This window comes from Lissotriton vulgaris, chromosome 1_1 (genome assembly GCF_964263255.1).
Source record: "Lissotriton vulgaris chromosome 1_1, aLisVul1.2, whole genome shotgun sequence".
NCBI lineage: Eukaryota > Metazoa > Chordata > Amphibia > Caudata > Salamandridae > Lissotriton > Lissotriton vulgaris.
The window spans coordinates 1,535,190,405-1,535,213,427 of NC_141685.1; the positions used below are offsets into that span (position 1 = coordinate 1,535,190,405).

A 23,023-nucleotide genomic window follows, 5' to 3' on the forward strand; every position below is an offset into this window, starting at 1 on the left:
AAATTTACCTAACCTCAATTTACAAGATGTGGAAATTAAGTGGTTGGGCCAAAGAGGATTAAAATGTCACCAATTGATACCATTGGTGAAAACCTTTATGCATTTGCCAAAACCTGACCTGTTAATTGTGCACTGTGGAGGAAATGATTTGGGCACTTTGACTGGGGTAGGTCTGGAAATGCTTTTAAAGGACACCTTTGAACAATTAGGCAAGAGGCGAAAAACATCGGCAGGCTCACTCGAGCAAAACCTTCAGCACCACGACATCCAGAAGGCTCTGCGGGCCACGCCCATTGAGGCGGGAGTCATGAATATAAATCAGGTGCACTGTTGACTGTCTGTTTTTTGCAACAAAGCCATTGATGAAGGGGTACAACCCGAAACGCGTCATGGAGTTTTAATGAAGGGATGACCAGTACCTGTCAAATTCGACTGCTGCTTCCAAATAAAATTGGCGAAAATATATTTACCTGTGTGTCTCTTCCATCGAGGGCAACTTGTTTGGTGGATATGTTGCGGCTTGCCTGGCTGCGGAAGAGCCCCGCCGCAGCCTGCGGTCCCGCGGTGACACTGATATGTGTTACTGACATAGCGGGAGGTAACATCGCATCTGGACAGCACGAGAAAGCAGCCTCTTTTGCAACAGGACTGTGTACCAAACCACTTGGGAAGTTTATTGATCTAATGAGAGGCGAAAAACATCGGCAGGCTCACTCGAGCAAAACCTTCAGCACCACGACATCCAGAAGACTCTGCGGGCCACGCCCATTGAGGCGGGAGTCATGAATATAAATCAGGTGCACTGTTGACTGTCTGTTTTTTGCAACAAAGCCATTGATGAAGGGGTACAACCCGAAACGCGTCTGGCAGTTTTAATGAAGGGATGACCAGTACCTGTCAAATTCGACTGCTGCTTCCAAATAAAATTGGCGAAAATATATTTACCTGTGTGTCTCTTCCATTGAGGGCAACTTGTTTGGTGGATATGTTGCGGCTTGCCTGGCCGCGGAAGAGCCCCGCCGCATCCTGCCGTCCCGCGGTGACACTGATATGTGTTACTGACATAGCGGGAGGTAACATCGCATCTGGACAGCACGAGAAAGCAGCCTCTTTTGCAACAGGACTGTGTACCAACCCACTTGGGAAGTTTATTGAACTAATGAGAGGTGAAAAACATCGGCAGGCTCACTCGAGCAAAACCTTCAGCACCACGACATCCAGAAGGCTCTGCGGGCCACGCCCATTGAGGCGGGAGTCATGAATATAAATCAGGTGCACTGTTGACTGTCTGTTTTTTGCAATAAAGCCATTGATGAAGGGGTACAACCCGAAATGCGTCTGGCAGTTTTAATGAAGGGATGACCAGTACCTGTCAAATTCGACTGCTGCTTCCAAATAAAATTGGCGAAAATATATTTACCTGTGTGTCTCTTCCATCGAGGGCAACTTGTTTGGTGGATATGTTGCGGCTAGCCTGGCCGCGGAAGAGCCCCGCTGCAGCCTGCGGTCCCGCGGTGACACTGATATGTGTTACTGACATAGCGGGAGGTAACATCGCATCTGGACAGCAAGAGAAAGCAGCCTCTTTTGCAACAGGACTGTGTACCAACCCACTTGGGAAATTTATTGAACTAATGAGAGGCGAACAACATCGGCAGGCTGACTCGAGCAAAACCTTCAGCACCACGACATCCAGAAGGCTCTGGGGGCCACGCCCATTGAGGCGGGAGTCATGAATATAAATCAGGTGCACTGTTGACTGTCTGTTTTTTGCAACAAAGCCATTGATGAAGGGGTACAACCCGAAACGCGTCTGGGAGTTTTAATGAAGGGATGACCAGTACTTGTCAAATTCGACTGCTGCTTCCAAATAAAATTGGCGAAAATATATTTGCCTGTGTGTCTCTTCCATCGAGGGCAACTTGTTTGGTGGATATGTTGCGGCTTGCCTGGCCGCGGAAGAGCCCCGCCGCAGCCTGCGGTCCCGCAGTGACACTGATATGTGTTACTGACATAGCGGTAGGTAAAATCGCATCTGGACAGCACGAGAAAGCAGCCTCTTTTGCAACAGGACTGTGTACCAACCTACTTGGGAAGTTTATTGAACTAATGAGAGGCGAAAAACATCGGCAGGCTCACTCGAGCAAAACCTTCAGCACCACGACATCCAGAAGGCTCTGCGGGCCACGCCCATTGAGGCGGGAGTCATGAATATAAATCAGGTGCACTGTTGACTGTCTGTTTTTTGCAACAAAGCCATTGATGAAGGGGTACAACCCGAAACGCGTCTGGCAGTTTTAATGAAGGGATGACCAGTACCTGTCAAATTCGACTGCTGCTTCCAAATAAAATTGGCAAAAATATATTTACCTGTGTGTCTCTTCCATCGAGGGCAACTTGTTTGGTGGATATGTTGCGGCTTGCCTGGCTGCGGAAGAGCCCCGCCGCAGCCTGCGGTCCCGCGGTGACACTGATATGTGTTACTGACATAGCGGGAGGTAACATCGCATCTGGACAGCATGAGAAAGCAGCCTCTTTTGCAACAGGACTGTGTACCAACCCACTTGGGAAGTTTATTGAACTAATGAGAGGCGAAAAACATCGGCAGGCTCACTCGAGCAAAACCTTCAGCACCACGACATCCAGAAGGCTCTGCGGGCCACGCCCATTGAGGCGGGAGTGATGAATATAAATCAGGTGCACTTTTGACTGTCTGTTTTTTGCAACAAAGCCATTGATGAAGGGGTACAACCCGAAACGCGTCTGGCAGTTTTAATGAAGGGATGACCAGTACCTGTCAAATTCGACTGCTGCTTTCAAATAAAATTGGCGAAAATATATTTACCTGTGTGTCTCTTCCATCGAGGGCAACTTGTTTGGTGGATATGTTGCGGCTTGCCTGGCCGCGGAAGAGCCCTGCCGCAGCCTGCGGTCCCGCGGTGACACTGATATGTGTTACTGACATAGCGGGAGGTAACATCGCATCTGGACAGCACGAGAAAGCAGCCTCTTTTGCAACAGGACTGTGTACCAACCCACTTGGGAAATTTATTGAACTAATGAGAGGCGAACAACATCGGCAGGCTCACTCGAGCAAAACCTTCAGCACCACGACATCCAGAAGGCTCTGCGGGCCACGCCCATTGAGGCGGGAGTCATGAATATAAATCAGGTGCACTGTTGACTGTCTGTTTTTTGCAATAAAGCCATTGATGAAGGGGTACAACCCGAAATGCGTCTGGCAGTTTTAATGAAGGGATGACCAGTACCTGTCAAATTCGACTGCTGCTTCCAAATAAAATTGGCGAAAATATATTTACCTGTGTGTCTCTTCCATCGAGGGCAACTTGTTTGGTGGATATGTTGCGGCTAGCCTGGCCGCGGAAGAGCCCCGCTGCAGCCTGCGGTCCCGCGGTGACACTGATATGTGTTACTGACATAGCGGGAGGTAACATCGCATCTGGACAGCAAGAGAAAGCAGCCTCTTTTGCAACAGGACTGTGTACCAACCCACTTGGGAAATTTATTGAACTAATGAGAGGCGAACAACATCGGCAGGCTCACTCGAGCAAAACCTTCAGCACCACGACATCCAGAAGGCTCTGGGGGCCACGCCCATTGAGGCGGGAGTCATGAATATAAATCAGGTGCACTGTTGACTGTCTGTTTTTTGCAACAAAGCCATTGATGAAGGGGTACAACCCGAAACGCGTCTGGGAGTTTTAATGAAGGGATGACCAGTACTTGTCAAATTCGACTGCTGCTTCCAAATAAAATTGGCGAAAATATATTTGCCTGTGTGTCTCTTCCATCGAGGGCAACTTGTTTGGTGGATATGTTGCGGCTTGCCTGGCCGCGGAAGAGCCCCGCCGCAGCCTGCGGTCCCGCAGTGACACTGATATGTGTTACTGACATAGCGGTAGGTAAAATCGCATCTGGACAGCACGAGAAAGCAGCCTCTTTTGCAACAGGACTGTGTACCAACCTACTTGGGAAGTTTATTGAACTAATGAGAGGCGAAAAACATCGGCAGGCTCACTCGAGCAAAACCTTCAGCACCACGACATCCAGAAGGCTCTGCGGGCCACGCCCATTGAGGCGGGAGTCATGAATATAAATCAGGTGCACTGTTGACTGTCTGTTTTTTGCAACAAAGCCATTGATGAAGGGGTACAACCCGAAACGCGTCTGGCAGTTTTAATGAAGGGATGACCAGTACCTGTCAAATTCGACTGCTGCTTCCAAATAAAATTGGCAAAAATATATTTACCTGTGTGTCTCTTCCATCGAGGGCAACTTGTTTGGTGGATATGTTGCGGCTTGCCTGGCTGCGGAAGAGCCCCGCCGCAGCCTGCGGTCCCGCGGTGACACTGATATGTGTTACTGACATAGCGGGAGGTAACATCGCATCTGGACAGCACGAGAAAGCAGCCTCTTTTGCAACAGGACTGTGTACCAACCCACTTGGGAAGTTTATTGAACTAATGAGAGGCGAAAAACATCGGCAGGCTCACTCGAGCAAAACCTTCAGCACCACGACATCCAGAAGGCTCTGCGGGCCACGCCCATTGAGGCGGGAGTGATGAATATAAATCAGGTGCACTTTTGACTGTCTGTTTTTTGCAACAAAGCCATTGATGAAGGGGTACAACCCGAAACGCGTCTGGCAGTTTTAATGAAGGGATGACCAGTACCTGTCAAATTCGACTGCTGCTTTCAAATAAAATTGGCGAAAATATATTTACCTGTGTGTCTCTTCCATCGAGGGCAACTTGTTTGGTGGATATGTTGCGGCTTGCCTGGCCGCGGAAGAGCCCTGCCGCAGCCTGCGGTCCCGCGGTGACACTGATATGTGTTACTGACATAGCGGGAGGTAACATCGCATCTGGACAGCACGAGAAAGCAGCCTCTTTTGCAACAGGACTGTGTACCAACCCACTTGGGAAGTTTATTGAACTAATGAGAGGCGAAAAACATCGGCAGGCTCACTCGAGCAAAACCTTCAGCACCACGACATCCAGAAGGCTCTGCGGGCCATGCCCATTGAGGCGGGAGTCATGAATATAAATCAGGTGCACTGTTGACTGTCTGTTTTTTGCAACAAAGCCATTGATGAAGGGGTACAACCCGAAACGCGTCTGGCAGTTTTAATGAAGGGATGACCAGTACCTGTCAAATTCGACTGCTGCTTCCAAATAAAATTGGTGAAAATATATTTACCTGTATGTCTCTTCCATCGAGGGCAACTTGTTTGGTGGATATGTTGCGGCTTGCCTGGCCGCGGAAGAGCCCCGCCGCAGCCTGCGGTCCCGCGGTGACACTGATATGTGTTACTGACATAGCGGAAGGTAACATTGCATCTGGACAGCACGAGAAAGCAGCCTCTTTTGCAACAGGACTGTGTACCAACCCACTTGGGAAGTTTATTGAACTAATGAGAGGCGAAAAACATCGGCAGGCTCACTCGAGCAAAACCTTCAGCACCACGACATCCAGAAGGCTCTGCGGGCCACGCCCATTGAGGCGGGAGTCATGAGTATAAATCAGGTGCACTGTTGACTGTCTGTTTTTTGCAACAAAGCCATTGATGAAGGGGTACAACCCGAAACGCGTCTGGCAGTTTTAATGAAGGGATGACCAGTACCTGTCAAATTCAACTGCTGCTTCCAAATAAAATTGGCAAAAATATATTTACCTGTGTGTCTCTTCCATCGAGGGCAACTTATGAGGGAGACGGGGCACCAAGTTCTTTGGCAGAAAGGTATTTATTTTTGTCTTTCCGCTGTGTAGCGACGTGTTTTGAGCACAGCCGTTCCCTTGCTCACACACAGAATTGAAAAAATTCCGCCATTTTAGATTATTCTTAGTGTCCAACCCCAGTGCACTGGTCGCATGGTTCACCATTGGCTAGACATGAAAGACATACTATGTGCTATGTCTCAATCTATACAGCTTATAGCAGCAAGACACTATCCACATAAATATTGATGACAATCATATTGATACTTGCATTTTGACATTATTTAACATTGTTGACATTGATTGCAAATCTTGTACTCGGCTTGAATGACCTTATGTGCAAAATTCGCTGTAATTCACTGAGTGCAAATTATATAATAATAATAAATATATAAATACCATATAAATATTTAAATATATAAATATGTACAATATACCCTAAAACACCAATAACACCACTCATATACCGATAAAATGTTAGTACAGTACACATTACTTAGAAAAACTCATTTTTTGTCTTTCCTAAGTAAATGTATGTGTCTGTAAACGGTACAGAATGCAAAGTCTAGTGGCTAGTATTATTAAAAAATTACCTGCCCATTTGCAATTTCCAGTGATCATAAATAATATAACATGTATCTGTAAAAGCTTAATGCACATCATAATTATAACCAGTTGCTCTTTCACATAATAGGGTTTGAACTCTATTCCTGCATGAATGCTTAAAGATCTATTGCTTTGTATTCATTACCCATGACTCTTACAATAGTACAAGATGCCATGTCAAAATGCCATTAAATCTCCTGTGCGGTATGTTGACTATGTCCTGCTTGATAGTAACCTACCAATAAAGTGCTGTTGTAATCAAAAAGTGCAAATATGTGCAGAAAGTGCTATTCCATATATAAATAAACACAACCAATATTACACACCATGATAAAAGTGGATCACTGAAATATTATCGACGGGCACATTATCGACTTACCAAAATATAGTTGAAAAATTATCGACGACAAAAATATCGACTTTCTATACTTATTACACAAACTACAAAAATATTGAGTAAAAAATATCGAGTACTAACTATATCGAATACATAAATATCGCTTAAATAAATATCGACTACAAATATATCGTTGGACATGAAATTAGCCCTAACACTACAAAAATATCGACTACAAAAATATAGACTACCAAAATATCGTTAAAAAAAAAAATATCGAGTTCATGTTTGTACACTTTTCTTTCTAAAATACCACCTTTATCATCAATAAAAGTCATTTCTCAATAAAAAATACATTTCACATATAATACCTGTTACTTACATAAAATTACTATTAATCCACTTTTGCTATACATTCTATTACATGCATTTTATCATTTTCAACATATTCTTTGCATTTAACTAACATTTTCATTACTTATTTTCACATATAAATATATTTCATTTAAACACGAACCTGCTTTAATGCGGGAATAACCACATACCACCATTCTCACATCAACAAACACTCCAATTAACTAAAAAAAAATCAAACTAGCCTATACTATGCTTCCTTACATCCTACAACCAATCAAATCAAAGCACACATAACACATATACTATAAAAGGGATACATGCATTCTACCATTTGTTGCTGCTACCTCTCTGGAAAGTAGATGCCAACACTCTGAAGATTTTGTTGCAGAATAAACATCTTTAAAGATCCAGCTCACTAGCTAATTAATCAAGTAAGTAACACAGCATTTTTGTAGAAAACTAAATTAGAAGTGCACTATTTTCCTTACATCTCCTAAGTCTTACACTTATTTTATTTTCATCTCTTCCTACTTTTCTGATAGAAACTACTCCAACACAATTCCTATTACATGGTCATATTTCTTCACGTGCAAAATCAGATAGTAAGTATATAATAATTCTCTGTTATACACCAACTGCTGTTTTTAAACACTAATTTACAAGAGTATTTAATTTTAAAAAACATTATATTTACAGATATACTGAAATTGTGCTATTTCTACAGCAAAAACGATAAAACTACACTAATTACACATGTAAGTATAGATGTGTTTGTTATAAAACTGCCAATTTCATTAATGCACATTTCTAAACAACATATCTTGATTTTTACATCTTCCCTATAGATCATTTGAAAGATCCAACATCAACTATACCAAAACACAAGAATACCCTTCTGAAAAATGTAAGTATAATTGTAATTTGGCAAAAAGTGGGCACAAAAAACGCTAACTATATTCTTAACACCATGTTATATATTTTGAATTGCCTCTACAGATATTCAGAAAACATCATACATCTATTCTACATATCATATGAAAACATCCTACACAAAATATACCAATATACAAGAATAGCCTTGTAAAAAATGTAAGTATAGTTGTCATTTCTCAAAAACTGCCGAAAAAAACACAGACTATGTTCTTAACAACATGTTATCTATTTTATATTTCCTCTACAGATATTCTGAATACATCATACAGCTATTCTACCTACAACAAAGAAAACGACATATTTAGAAGTTAGTATACGTTTAAATCTGTTACATTTCCAAACGGTTCAGTATTAAAATTATAATATTTTGCTTTTATTTCTTCTATCTACTCTACAGATCATACCTGTACTAACTTGATGTACTCCTGCAATTACTACTATTCTACTATTTAAACAAGTAAGTATATGTAATGTTTACATCAAATGCACTAGTAAGCAAAAATGACAACTGCTTTTGAGTAGGAAATACGTTTGTTATATGTAAACATTAACGTTGCTTTTCTATATTTTCATACCAACAGCAAATAAAGACATACATACAAGAACATCATTGAAAATACATTTCTGCTTCTGTGACTACTACTTTGATTAACTGTAAGTATAAATGCATCAATAATGATGTTAGCACCACAAAAGTAAAAAAATGAGTTCTGATTTTGTTTCTTTCTACTCTTTCCTAGAACAAGTAAATCAAAATGACTGAAGGTGCAGAATTTGTCATGTCTCAGAAAAATAAATTACTATTATGCTACATGGGTTATGTGTATAATCAGGAGAGACAAAGTGGTAGAAAGGTTTTTTGGAAGTGTACCAAATATTACTCCAACAAATGTTATGGGAGGGCCACTACTGAGGAAACTAATGTGCTATTTACTAGAGAACATAATCATCCCCCAAATGTCACAGAAATTGAAATTAGAGATGCTTTAGAAAGTATTAAAAGTGCTAATACACAAAGTGACAAACCCACCACACAAATCCTTAAAGAAGAACTGGTAAAAATCCCAGCCCATGCTTCAGGTCAACTACCCTCTATTGACTCCCTGAAACGCACAATTGCACGCACTAAACGACTCACTAGCACAACCCAACCCAACCCAACTTGTTTTGAGGAAATTATTATTTCACCCGAAATGGCCATCACACACAATAAAGATAAATTTATTCTTTTTGATAATGAAAGCAGTGCAAACAGAATAATTATGTTTGCAACTGCAAGTAATTTACGAAAAATCCAACAGTGTCCCCAATGGATGATGGATGGAACATTTAAACCCTGCCCAAAACCTTTTTATCAACTGTATTCCATCCACGGTTTATACCATCATTCTAACATACCTTTCATTTACTGTTTGCTACCCAACAAACAGCAAACAACTTACACCGAAATTTTAAATGTTCTCAAAACGGAAATCAATAATTATTTTCCCGAAAAAATAATTATTGATTTCGAATTAGCTATGATTAATAGCATTTTGAGAACATTTCCCCACACAGCAATCCAGGGTTGCTATTATCATTTTAATCAGAGTATATGGAGGCATCTCCAAAAATCTACTTTAAGTATACTATACTCTACAGATAGCACCTTTGCCTATCAAGTTAAAAAGTTAATAGCCCTGGCCTACGTCCCTGTTACAGATGTTGCTGAACATTACAATTTATTAATTGACAGCGCATATTACAAGAGGAATGAGGATAAACTAACACCATTGCTAGACTATTTTGAAGACACTTGGGTGGGAAGGTTGCACAGATCTGGACATCGACGCCAGCCCAAATTCCAAATCCCTTGGTGGAATGTCTATCTCAGTACTTTAAACCAAGTGGCTAAAACCAACAACAGTGTAGAAGGGTGGCATAATGCTTTCCAAGCAACTACAAACAGAGGCAAACCCACATTCCATAACCTTCTAGAAGCTTTGAAAAAAGAACAAAGCTATCAGGAACTAAGAATGGAACAATCATTGTCACAAATAGGTCCAAAACTCACTAAACAAACCAAACAAATGTTCCGACTACTTCAAAGTCAAGTCACACTATACCCTACAACTAGAGGATTAGAATACCTGGCAATAATAGCAAAAAGTCTACTATAAAAATGAAAACTAAATATACGAATGTCTTCTTACAATAATAGTAAAAATTACATATCATAAACATATATAATGAATTATAAATAAAACATATTTGTTTGACAAACATTTGAAATTTATGTAAAAAAATTCGTAACAAATATGCAATGTTTATAATTTTTTAACACATACACATAACATTAAAAATCGACATTTCCCACCCAATCAAAATTGTAAAATAAATACTTACAATTTTTGGACATGAGAGACGCAATCAAGGAAAAAGCAATCCATACAATCCAATCCAATATCTTACTATTCCAATATGGGAAACCCTCAAAAACCCGAAAATAAAATGTAAAACGTAAAAAAACGCTCCAGGAAATCCCGAAAACAGTAGTGTGGACACTTTAGGATTTAAAGTTATATACACACAATTTTAAAAAAACGGTCACGCATATCAATGTATCAATCCGAATCGAAACCCTCAAAAAAACCCGAAAAAGGTTTAAAAAGTGTTAAAACCGCTCCTGGCAAACACGAAAAATAGGAGATAAATGTCAAAATATAAGCATAATAACTTAAACATTTGTTTCTCCGTTAAAAAACACGCTTCCTTCCATGTAGTTTTCATGCGAGGAACCGAAACCTGTAAAATAACATACATAACGAAACCCACCCACAAATACCCCCTTCACATTTGTAAATATACTAACAATGAACATTAACCATGTAAGAAGACATTTCCGAACACTTAAAATAAGACTTGAAGGAAAAAAAGCACGACACATCTATAACGGAGACTTTTCACCCAAACGCTACTTAAACTATTATTACATACACCAAAAAACACTACAAAGTTCGATTATACCCTCAAACATGACCACTTACTTATAATTTGTAGTTAAAAATAACCTTACCTCTCTCCACGCGAAGCAACTCCCAACCGCGAGCTTCTCCAGTCCTGAATGGAGCGCAATAACCTTACGCGGTAAAAAAGTAGTCCCCTTAACCCATTTGTGTAAAAGGATAATAGAATAAACAATGTAATATGTAAAATATATAATACATACACATGTATAATGTAACAAATTAATACACTATACTCATGACAATTTTCCTTACTTAAGAAAAATAAATATATTTAATATAAATTAATATATAATATTTATTATATATTAATAATATTAAATAATTATGTAAGACTTTGAATAAAAGATGTAAATATTTTGTTATTGTGTATATTTATATGAATAATTTTGTGTATAATTTTAATGAAACATTATAAATGTTTATGGTAATAATTAATAATGATAAATAATATAACTTATTTATTGTTATTAATATAACAATTAGAACCATTTACTATATAAAGAATGGCCTGAAAAAAAGTATCTATTTTATCTGTGAATGTATATATTTTTGTTAATAATAAATGAATGTTTATGTTTATTAATTAATAATAATAATAATTAATAAAATAATAATTATTTTTATTAATTATTACAAAAAGTTTTATAATAATTTGTAACTATAACAAAAGTATATAATTGCTTTACTAATATTTGGTCAATACCAGATATTATAATTAAACATATTGTTTCCCTATACAATTATAAACTTTACAACCAAATCGATTTATATGTTTAATGTAAAAACAACATTTTCAGAAATATACACCAAGAAAATTTTTTTTTTGTATTTCAATTTATCCTAACAAATGTAATAATAGTCATGTTACTTGTTAAAATAAAAAATTTATTATATATATTTTATTATATTAATTTTTAATATTAACATTATTAAATATTAATATAAGAAATGTATAACAAATCATTGTTTTATGTATTTCTATATAAATACTTTAAATTGTAAGTGACTGATGGGAATATGTAAAATTTACAGAAAGAATGTTGTAAACAAATTTTTTTTTACATTGACAACATGTATATAAATGTAAAGATGTTATTCTGTGAATACTAAAAGTCAAAAAAATGTGATGTTATATTTGTTTGTGATTGTATTGTAGTACACAATAAAAAATAAAAAAATTGTTTAATAAAGTTATTTGAAAACATCCATGTTGCATTAATTTTTAATATAAAAATACAGTAATGAACAAATGTATACAAAGTGCTGCACACTGACCAATTTTATATGTATTATTACTACTCCAGTCAATCTAATATCATAGAAGCTGCAGGACACTAGCAAAAAATTATTTACTATTCCTACTACACTCAAGGTAATACCATAAAATGTGGTGGAGACTGACCAATGTTTATTTATTAATCCAACTCCAGTGTAGGTAATATTACTGATGTTGCTGGACACCAACCAATTAATAATTAGAATTCAAACTCCACTCTAGCTACTGTCTGGAAACATGCTTATACATATATTGTTTTGATCAAAATAAAACGTACTAATGTAAAGTTATAATATTTTCTATTTTCGTGTAATAGATTTAATGTATCAGTGTTTTAAGTTACACTATACATCAGCACTCTAAAATACCCAAAACTGTCCCAAAACACTAAAAAGACCCCTTCACCCTAAAGGCCAAAACTGACCCAGAACCCTACAAATACCCCTTACCCACAAACTGAAAACTGACCCTGAACCCTACAAATACCCCTTTACCCACAAACTGAAAACTGACCCTGAACCCTACAAATACCCCTTTACCCACAAACTGAAAACTGACCCTGAACCCTACAAATACCCCTTTACCCACAAACTGAAAACTGACCCTGAACCCTACAAATACCCCTTCACCCACAAACTGAAAACTGACCCTGAACCCTACAAATACCCCTTTACCCACAAACTGAAAACTGACCCTGAACCCTACAAATACCCCTTTACACACAAACTGAAAACTGACCCTGAACCCTACAAATACCCCTTTACCCACAAACTGAAAACTGACCCTGAACCCTACAAATACCCCTTTACCCACAAACTGAAAACTGACCCTGAACCCTACAAATACCCCTTTACCCACAAACTGAAAACTGACCCTGAACCCTACAAATAGCCCTTTACACAAGAACTGAAAACTGACCCTGAAACTCAAAAAAACTCCTTTACCCACAAACTGAAAACTGACCCTAAACCCTACAAATACCCCTTTACCCACAAACTTAAAACTGACCCTCAACCAAAAAAACTCTTTACCCAACACCTAAAAAGTGATCTTAAACACTATAAATACCCCTTTACCCACAAACTAAAAACTGACCAAGACCCCAAAAAATACACCTTTACCCCTGAACTTAAAACTGACACTGATTATTAAAAAACACCCCTTAATGCACAAACTGAAAACTGACCCTTAACGCTTTCAAAACCCATTTACCCACAAACTTAAAAATTTCCCAAATCCCACTAAATACACCTTTACTCACAAACAGAAAAATGGCCCTGAACCCTAAAAAATTAACCTATAACAAAAACTATTAAACTGAGCCTGAACACTATAAATAATAATGAACACAACATTAAACATTAATATATAATTAACAAAAAAAAATATTTGACAAAAACCCCCAAAAATATATTATCACATTAGCTATAATAATAATTTTGATTAATTAATATTGTTTAATTCCAATTAATTAATTAACATCAACATAAATTTAAACATTACATTTAAATGTATCCAATTAATGTAATTAAGTCATTATTATAAATTAATTACCAAATAACTATTTTAAATGATATGCAATATATTAATTAGATCATTAACTAATTATAATTAATGTGTTAGCAATTTATAAATGTAAATAATATGCTAATTCTTAATTAAATAAATCACTAATTATTAATAATTAATAACCAATGTATCAATTAAAATAATATACAAATCAATTAATAAAAAAATTATTTATTAATAATTAATTAATCAATTAATCAATTAAATTATATGCAAAATACTCAATTAAACAATTAACTAATTAATATTAATTAATTACCAATTAAAATCTAATTAAAACAATTACCAAACATATAATAAATAATTAATTATTATTAAATTACTTCCCACCCTATTCCCCTATAAACCCACAACCCGCTCCTAAACATTAAGTACTATTTATTTATATATTATATATATTTTTTTTTATAAAATCATTTTTTTCCAACATTTTCTCGATATTTTTTACTTTCACTATATTTCGATATTTTGTCTGGTCGATATTTTTGAGTCGATATTTTTGTATTCGATATTTTTGGGTCATTTTTACAGTCGATATTTTGTCCAACGATATTCCTATAGTCGATATTTAGTTAATGTCGATATTTTTCCGTCGATATTTTGTCCATTCGATATTATGTAGTCGATATTATGTCCAGTTACCGATAAAAGTATTACAATTGTAGCGATTAAAGAGGATCCAATTTCATTCAAATTATAGCGATTATCTCGACATAGAAAAGTGCTGTTATCAGGGATTTATCATTAGATCATGGAGTAATTCATCAATACACATTTCATCATAAGAAATTATGTAAATCTTCAGTCTTATTCAATCCATTTGGATATTTACTGTCCAACTCAACAATCATACAGGTTTCAAGTTTCTCAATAGTTTTTCTCTATCCCCACCCCATCTCAAAGGTGCTACAGCATCCATCACATAATACGTAAGGCATCCCAAATCGTTGTTATGTATTGCCCTGAAATGCCTGGCATCAGGATACGCTGCATCGTTATTTATTATGGCCCTGAGATGCTGCAATATTCTGACGTGCACCTGTAGCTTGGTGCTACCCATGTAGCGTAATCCAAAGGTGCACGTGAGGACAAATACAGCATACTCAGTGCGGCATACGTAACTGCCCTTGATAGCCACACTTTTGTTAGGGAAGGGAGTGGTGTAATGGGTCATATTGACTGCAAATTTACATGTCCGACATGATGAACATTTGAAGAAACCTGTTCTCCGTTTTAACCATGTACCCTCAGTTTTTATTTCGGGACTCATCCTTACCAACTGACTTCTTCTCATAGACCTAGATCTACTAAAAGTAATTGTAGGTGACTCAGGTAATCTATTTCCGAGTACTCCATCAGTGAGCATAATGGGCCAATTCTTTTTCACAATGGATCTAATTTTTCTTTCCTGTTTACTGAAAGTGGTTATCAGTCTAGGACTGTCCACATTATTTAAATCATTTGTGGGCTTGGGAACTAACAATGATTCATGTGTTCTCTCACTTGTCTTTCTCCAAGCTTTAATGAGAACTGCTTTAGTATAACCTCTATCCTTTATTCTTTCCATCATTTCTTTGGCACATTTCTCAAATTCTTGTGTGGAGCTGCATATACGTTTTAATCTTAGCAGTTCTCCCACCGGAATATTGTCTATAAGATATCGGGGATGGCTACTGCTGGCATGTAGAATGCTATTGCCAGCAGATTTTTTTCCTGAACAAGGTTCTTTCCAAGTTATCATCTACAACTGAGATTTGGAAATCTAGAAATTCCACAGATGATAAGCTGATATTGGACGTAAAGTAGAGATTACATGGGTTAATATTCAAGTTTCTTAAAAAACTCATGTCCGCTAGGCAGGTCATCCTCCCAGATCGCAAAAACATCATCTATAAAGCGTAGCAGTGCTTCACTTTGTGTCTATTCGGAGTATTGTCAAGGACCTTCCCCCACCAGCCAACATGCAAGCATGCATAACTGGGGGAGAAGCAGGATCCCATGGCTACACCTCTTTCCTGCTTCCAAATTTATTTTCCGAATAAAAAGAAATTATTGGTCAAACACCACGCAATCAAATCTCCTAGCATCTTATTATGTCCATAATATTCACAATGCTTTGTACCAAGGAAATAAATTAACTGCTTGCAGGCCTGCCTCATTTTCAATACTCGTATATAACGACTCGATGTCTAATGTAATTAGACACCAGTCACTATTCCATTTAATGCCTCTGAGTTTATTCAGAAAATCTCCTATATCCCTTACATAACTGGGGAGGTTTTTTTACATGCTCTTGGAGGTAATAATCAATATATTGGGAGATTTTCTGAAAGTTTTTTCATCAATTTTGTGTACTCAGTCATTCTGTGATCTTTCCTTTTCTTATTATGTTGTTTCTGCACTGCATGATTAAATTTCTTCAAATCTTCCATAATGAAAAATGTCAATCGCGTCTTTTGGCATATTAGGAGTAAAAACGCTCTTTGGTTTGAATGGGCTCTCGCCTGCTCCTTGTTGCTTTATTTGAATTTCACGCAATCGATATTGTGTACTGATGCTCTCCTCTTCCAATGTAGTGCCTTGATCCACTGCTGATATTGCTAGCTCGTGCATAGTTTATAAAGTTTTGGCATCCGAAGATTGAACTTCCAGAAATGATGGATTAACTGCCTGTCCCTTACTTTGTTGGTTGTCACAGGTTCCCCCTGATTTGATGGTAAAGAACTTTTAAATTTAAATTTCCGTATAAAGCAGAAGATATCCGCCCTTGTACTAGCATAGTTAACTGAACTGACTGGACAAAAGTTCAGACTGAGTGCAAGAAATTGTTCCTCTGCCAAAGATAACGTGGTTTGTGATAGATTAGTGATGGTTAAATCAGCTATCTTTTCTTTTTGTACCACTGATTTTTCTTTTTTGGCTGTGACCTTTTGTCTTTTTCTTCTTGCTATCTGCTTCGCGTTTCTTCTTTGTCTCTTTGTAGATTCTTCATTCGTGGCCGAAGCGTTTTTATATATATATATATATATATATATATATATATATATATATATATATATATATATATATATATATATATATATATATATATATATATAAACGCTCCACTATTTTACTGGTGAAGGGGTCAGGCTGTCACGGGCGGTCCTGTTACAGCCACCAGCAGGCTTGTATAGTCACTCTGCAAATCTTCAAAATATCGAAGAAGACAGGACACCCAGAGCTCCAGTTCAAGAATTTATTTTGCAGATGAAATAATCTCCACAACGCGTTTCGCCAATACGGCTAGGTCACGCTCGTCTAGTGCTGCTGACAGCCATTTTTAAACACCCAACACCCTTGTGCACATGTTACAACACGGAAAAGTGGAAGACATCTTGTAATAGGTTTAAAATCAAGACATTCTGTTGAGTCATAGCCTGTTAACACTGTATTCGTCCTCAAATTATACTAGACAACATTTTACAAAATATTCAATTGATTTAGCCCTTATTACGACATAATTTATAATTTCATGATTAATGTCTTAAAATATATAAACTCATGTATGATGATTGCGAACACAATTATATTGCACAAACATATTGTTATTCTTTGTTTATACATTGATATAAAATCCAACATGATATTATTTACAAAGCATTCCGATTATTGAAAGCTTAGCTATGATTGGCTCCTGTAACATACTGCTGCGCTATTGGTCAAAATTTGCTGTTGCTTAGAAACCCAAAGAATTACAATAACACGCTGTTTGCGAGCATCAGTGAGGTAAAATATAAATTCCTTTCGCCTGGCAGCACTTGTTCAAATCCAGGAAACTTGCGCATAATAACGCAAAAAGTAAATCGTTCTAGTCATAGACAGTTGCATGGCAACCAACCAAGCAATGGGTTTCTTTTACCAAAGCAACCATAATAGCATTATAGCCCAAATGGGCATTTTTATCCTTAAACCATAGCTGACATCCAGCCCCAGTGGGCAATTGATAGTTAATAGAGAGCCAATAAACCAATAAATTAGCTTAGAAAAAACGACCTTAATGATAAATCCTAGCCATAATGGGTGGTAGTTTCACAAAGCGACCGTAAAGCCATAGATCAGTGGTTCCCAAACTTTTGACTCCTGAGGACCTCCATTGAGTCACCACTGGAATCCGGGGACCCTCAAGCAATTTGTATGAGTTAAATTTCAAATATTAAAACAGTAATTCGAAAAAATACACACGTGTGCATGCAAAACAAATACTTAAAGTACTAAGGATTTTGGGGCCAGATGTACGACCATTTCATTTAGCGCCTCGCAATTGGCGACACATGGCAAGTGGCACATTGCGAGTCGCTAAATGAAATGTACAACAGTGTGTTTAACGCTGTGTGGGAATCCCAATGGGTTCGCAAATTGCGAGGGTTATTATTAATAATGAGCCTCTCGCAATTTGCGAGTCCATTGGGAATGCCAGCCCTCCCAGGTATGGTGGTCTGCTGGGCTCTGCAGGCCACCATGTCTGGGACTGCTTTTAAACAAAGCAGTTTTAAAAAGAAAATGCAGCCTATTTACCATGCATTTAAAGAAAGCGGAAATGAAAAATTTTCGTTTCATTTTCTAAGGGCAGGCAGAGGTCCCTGGGACCACTGCCTGCCCTTAACAAAATAGTTTTGCATGCATTTGCAAAGGGGAATGGGTCCCCTGAGAACCCCTTGCCATTTGCAAATGTATTACCATCTACTTGAAGTAGGTGGTAATTGTGAATGTTTTGCGACCGCAAAACATATGTACATGGTTTTGAGACTCGCTATTCGGAAGGAAATGCCGCTTCCAAATAGCAAGTTGCAAAACATATTTAGCGAGTCGCAAACAAATTGCGACTCGCGAAATAGGCAATGTACATGGCCTAATAGGTTTTTGTCTTAAAAAATATAAACTCATGTATGATCATTGCGGACACAATTATAAATACTACCTCGAATATTGGGACAGAATTGAATTTGCAAGCTAAACTGAACGCATTGGAAAGACTGTACAAAAAAGAACTATCGAAATGGTGGGAAGCTGAGTCCCTGCAGAGATACATCGAGGTAAAAAGAGTGCCTAGGGGACTCCGTATTTTCACCATTCCCACCTATGAGGATCCGGATGCTGACATGCTCCAAGAATGGACTGACAACTCGGCAGCATGCTCATTCACAATGATGCGCATTTTGGTGAAATATGCCCTGAGGGACAGGGCTAAACTCCTTGTGGAGGTAGATCAATTAACATCAGAAATCAGTCAATTGATTTCCAAAGAAGCATTGGAAGAATACCTCAAAAAATTGACTATTAAAATGGAGAAACTTGAAGAGGAGATCACTGCGAAAAAACAACGCAAATTCATAAGGGATTACAAGGACTATCAATCCGGACATACCCTCACCTTCCAGAAGAAATATGATCATTTGTTCGACAAGAAGACCGGATTAGCTGTGGTCAAAACCAAAACATAAAGCACTGGACAAGATGTAACGGAAAGTGACATATCGGATGGTAATGTTTCGGATGCCTCCAATTCAGGGGTGAACCAAGACGTGGTCATTGATCCAACAAGAAATCCGAATTTTGAATTGCACTTTCAAATGATCAGCAAAAATCGGACAGAAATGTTCCAGGATGGGGGCTCGCAAAGAGGTCGAGGACGAGGCAACAGAGGCGGAATCACCACAACAAACAAGCCAAAAAGAGGAGGTGTCAGCGGAAACAAAGCTCCAATGGGAATGGCGACACGGAGCAAAAATCAGAAATGAATATGACAGTTGTCAATTTATCACAGAGGACACTAACCCAGGATAAGAGAGATACTTTGGCTTTAGGACTTTCATTCTGTCCGTCTATGAATATGAACTTTGCTGAGACACGGATTGATTTATTTTTGTTTTAAAGAAAACGCAAATTGAAAAAGTGGTTCGCAACAAAGCCTAAATCTGGGGAAACTGTTAGTATTTCTAAGACCATCAGTAATCTTGATACGCATGATGTGGAATTACTGCATGCTATTAACTCTGACCCTGAGAATGTTAATAATACTCCAGAGTGCGACACTTGGGGGACAGATGTGGGAATCAACCCAGGAACCAACTTCAAACCAAAATCAGTCTTCCTTCCATTGATCCAATGTGATGCGATTGATGTATTTGAAAGAGGGATTATGAAAGATCTAACCAAAATGCGCAATCATAAGCTATCATGGACTAAGAAAAACTTAACTACTGAGCAAATTACAGCTATTGACAGCTTAAAATGTGACACCAGTATTGTCATTAGACAAAGTGACAAGGGTGGGATAGTTGTGGTACTAGATAAGACTAAATATCTGAAGGAGGGTTTGCGACAACTCAATGATGAGAACTGTTATTGCAAAATTGACTATGATGAGCTATTGTGATCTAACATAGCTTTTAGGGATCTGTTGTTGGAGTGCAGTGACAAGGGATTACTGGAGTCTGAAGAGTTTCAATATCTATATTGTGCGCATCCCAGAACACCTATTTTATATTTACTCCCTAAACTACATAAGGACTCCATAGAACCACCTGGGCGTCCTATTGTATCCTCAATTGGATCTTTATTGGAACATACTTCCAAATACATAGATCATTACCTTAGACCCTATGTGATTGCTCTTCCATTGTATATTAAAGATACCACACATTTTCTCACTGTTGTCAATGGAATACATTGGGACGAACATTACATCTTGGTAACATTAGATGTAAGCAGTCTTTATACCAGCATCCAGCATGAGCAGGGCTTGGAGGCAGTGAAACCCTTTCTCAAAACACGATCTGTTTCCTACTTACAACATTCTGAAATGATCATATCTATGATCGACTTTTGTCTCAAACTTTTTTTTCATTAACGACATCTTGTATCGACAGTCACAGGGCACAGCCATGGGGACCTGCTTCGCCCCCAGCTATGCAAATCTATTCATAGGCTGGTGGGAGGAGCAGGTCGTCAGGGAAATGGCAGAATTTGACAACGTTGCCCTGTGGCTTCGATACATAGATGAAATTTCTTCATTTGGTGTGGGGATGAGATGTCTGTGAAATTATTTATTGATAAACTCAATCTCAACCATCTGAATTTGAAACTGACAAAATACATCAGTAATCAAATGATTGAGTTTCTAGATGTGATAGTGGACGTTACTAATAACCAGCTTAACACCAGATTATTTCGCAAAAAAGACTGCGGGAAACAGCATTCTTAACGCCACCAGCTGTCATCCCCGTAATCTGGTGTATAGTATACCGTACGGTGAACTACTTCGCGCAAAATGCAATTGCAGCACACAGGAATCATATAATGAGGAATAAAAGGTCATGTGTGAAAGATTTCAAAGTAGGGGTTACAGTCAGAATATGATCAACACAGCTAAAACACGGGTTGATCAAAAAAACAGAGAAGAACTACTGAACCCTAGAATTGAGACTAAGGAACCAGAGAAAGTCAGATTTATCACCACCTTTTCTGGACAAGCACATGAGGTGCGAAAGATTTTTAAAAAACATTTGCACGTCCACAGACGGATATTCATCTAAAAAAATATCTGAATTACATTTCGCAAAGGGAGATCACTTAGAGATGAGCTCAGCCATAACTATGTCACCTCATCAGTAGCTTTGAAAAACCAGGGAGGTGTGGGTTTCTAATGCTGCCGCAAATGTAAAGCTTGCAAGTACAGTCAGGATTGTAAGACGCTTATTGTCCCAAATACCAATAGAGAGTTTACAATACATAAACGTCCTACGTGCAACACACCTTACAGTGTGTTTGTATTGATATGCCCTTGCAACAAATGGTACGTGGGCAGCACGAAACACGAAGTGAAGAAAAGGGTGCTGGAACACCTACGTGCAATACATAACAACAATAGAAAATATACCATAGCAAGGCATTTTTTTGCGGAACACATGCAAAATGAGAAACTTTTCCGGCTGGTAGTGATCAATAATGTTGATCTGGGGGTGAGAGGAGGTAATCAAGAACTGTCCCTCAGAAAACTAGAATCCAAGTATATTGTGGATTTTGAATGTCTGACACCAAAAGGATTTATTATCAGTGAAGAATTATATATACATTTACATGAATGATTCAGTCTATGGTAGTACACATTGTATATATTGTCTGCGGTCTACTTGATTTTAAACATCATTCTTTTTTCATTATTTTTAGATTTCACCTATCACGGGGAGGCGGACGAATGTGGATCACAATGCGGAACTATGGGCACAATTGTTATAGACCTTTTGTTTGATACAATTGCCCACTGGGGCGGGATATCATCTATGGCTTTACGGGCGCTTTGTGAAACTACCACCCATTGTGGCTAGGATTTCTCATTAAGGTCGTTTTTTCTAAGCTAATTTATTGGTTTATTGGCTCTCTATTAACTATCAATTGCCCACTGGGGATGGATGTCAGCTATGGTTTAAGGATAAAAATGCCCACTTGGGCTATACTGCTATTATGGTCACTTTGGTGAAAGAAACCCATTACTTGGTTGGTTGCCATGCAACTGTCTTTGACTAGAACGATTTACTTTTTGCGTTATTATGCACAAGTTTCCTTGATTTTAATGAGTGCTGCCAGGCGATAGGAATTTATATTTTACCTTACTGATGCTCGCAAACAGCGTGTTATTGTAATTCTTTGGGTTTCTAAGCAACAGCGAATTTTGACCAATAGCGCAGCAGTATGTTACAGGAGCCAATCATAGCTAAGCTTTCAATAATCGGAATGCTTTGTAAATATTATAATGTTGGATTTTATATCAATGTATAAACAAAGAATAACAATATGTTTGTGCAATATAATTGTGTCCGCAATGATCATACATGAGTTAATATATTTTAAGACATTAATCGTGAAATTATAAATTATGTCGTAATGAGGACTAAATCAATTGAATATTTTGTAAAATGTTGTCTAGTATAATTTGAGGAAGAATACAGTGTTAACAGGCTATGACTCAACAGAATGTCTTTATTTTAAACCTATCACAAGATGTCTTCCACTTTTTCGAGTTGTAACATGTGCATGAGGGTGTTAGGTGTTTAAAAATGGCTGTCAGCACCACTAGACGAGCGTGACCAAGCCGTATTGGCGAAACGCATTGTGGAGATTATTTCATCTACCAAATAAATTCTTGAACTGGAGCTC

General features: G+C 37.8%; 1 long non-coding RNA gene across 1 annotated transcript in view; it reads left to right on the forward strand.

Moving 5' to 3' along the window:
- Nucleotides 1–22,822, forward strand: part of LOC147750782 (uncharacterized) — a 248,054-nt gene extending 225,232 nt beyond the window's left edge. The window contains exon 4 of the long non-coding RNA XR_015299859.1: nucleotides 22,037–22,822. This is a non-coding gene — a long non-coding RNA (uncharacterized LOC147750782). The remainder of the gene's footprint in view (nucleotides 1–22,036) is intronic.
- The last annotated feature ends 201 nt before the right edge of the window (nucleotides 22,823–23,023 follow it).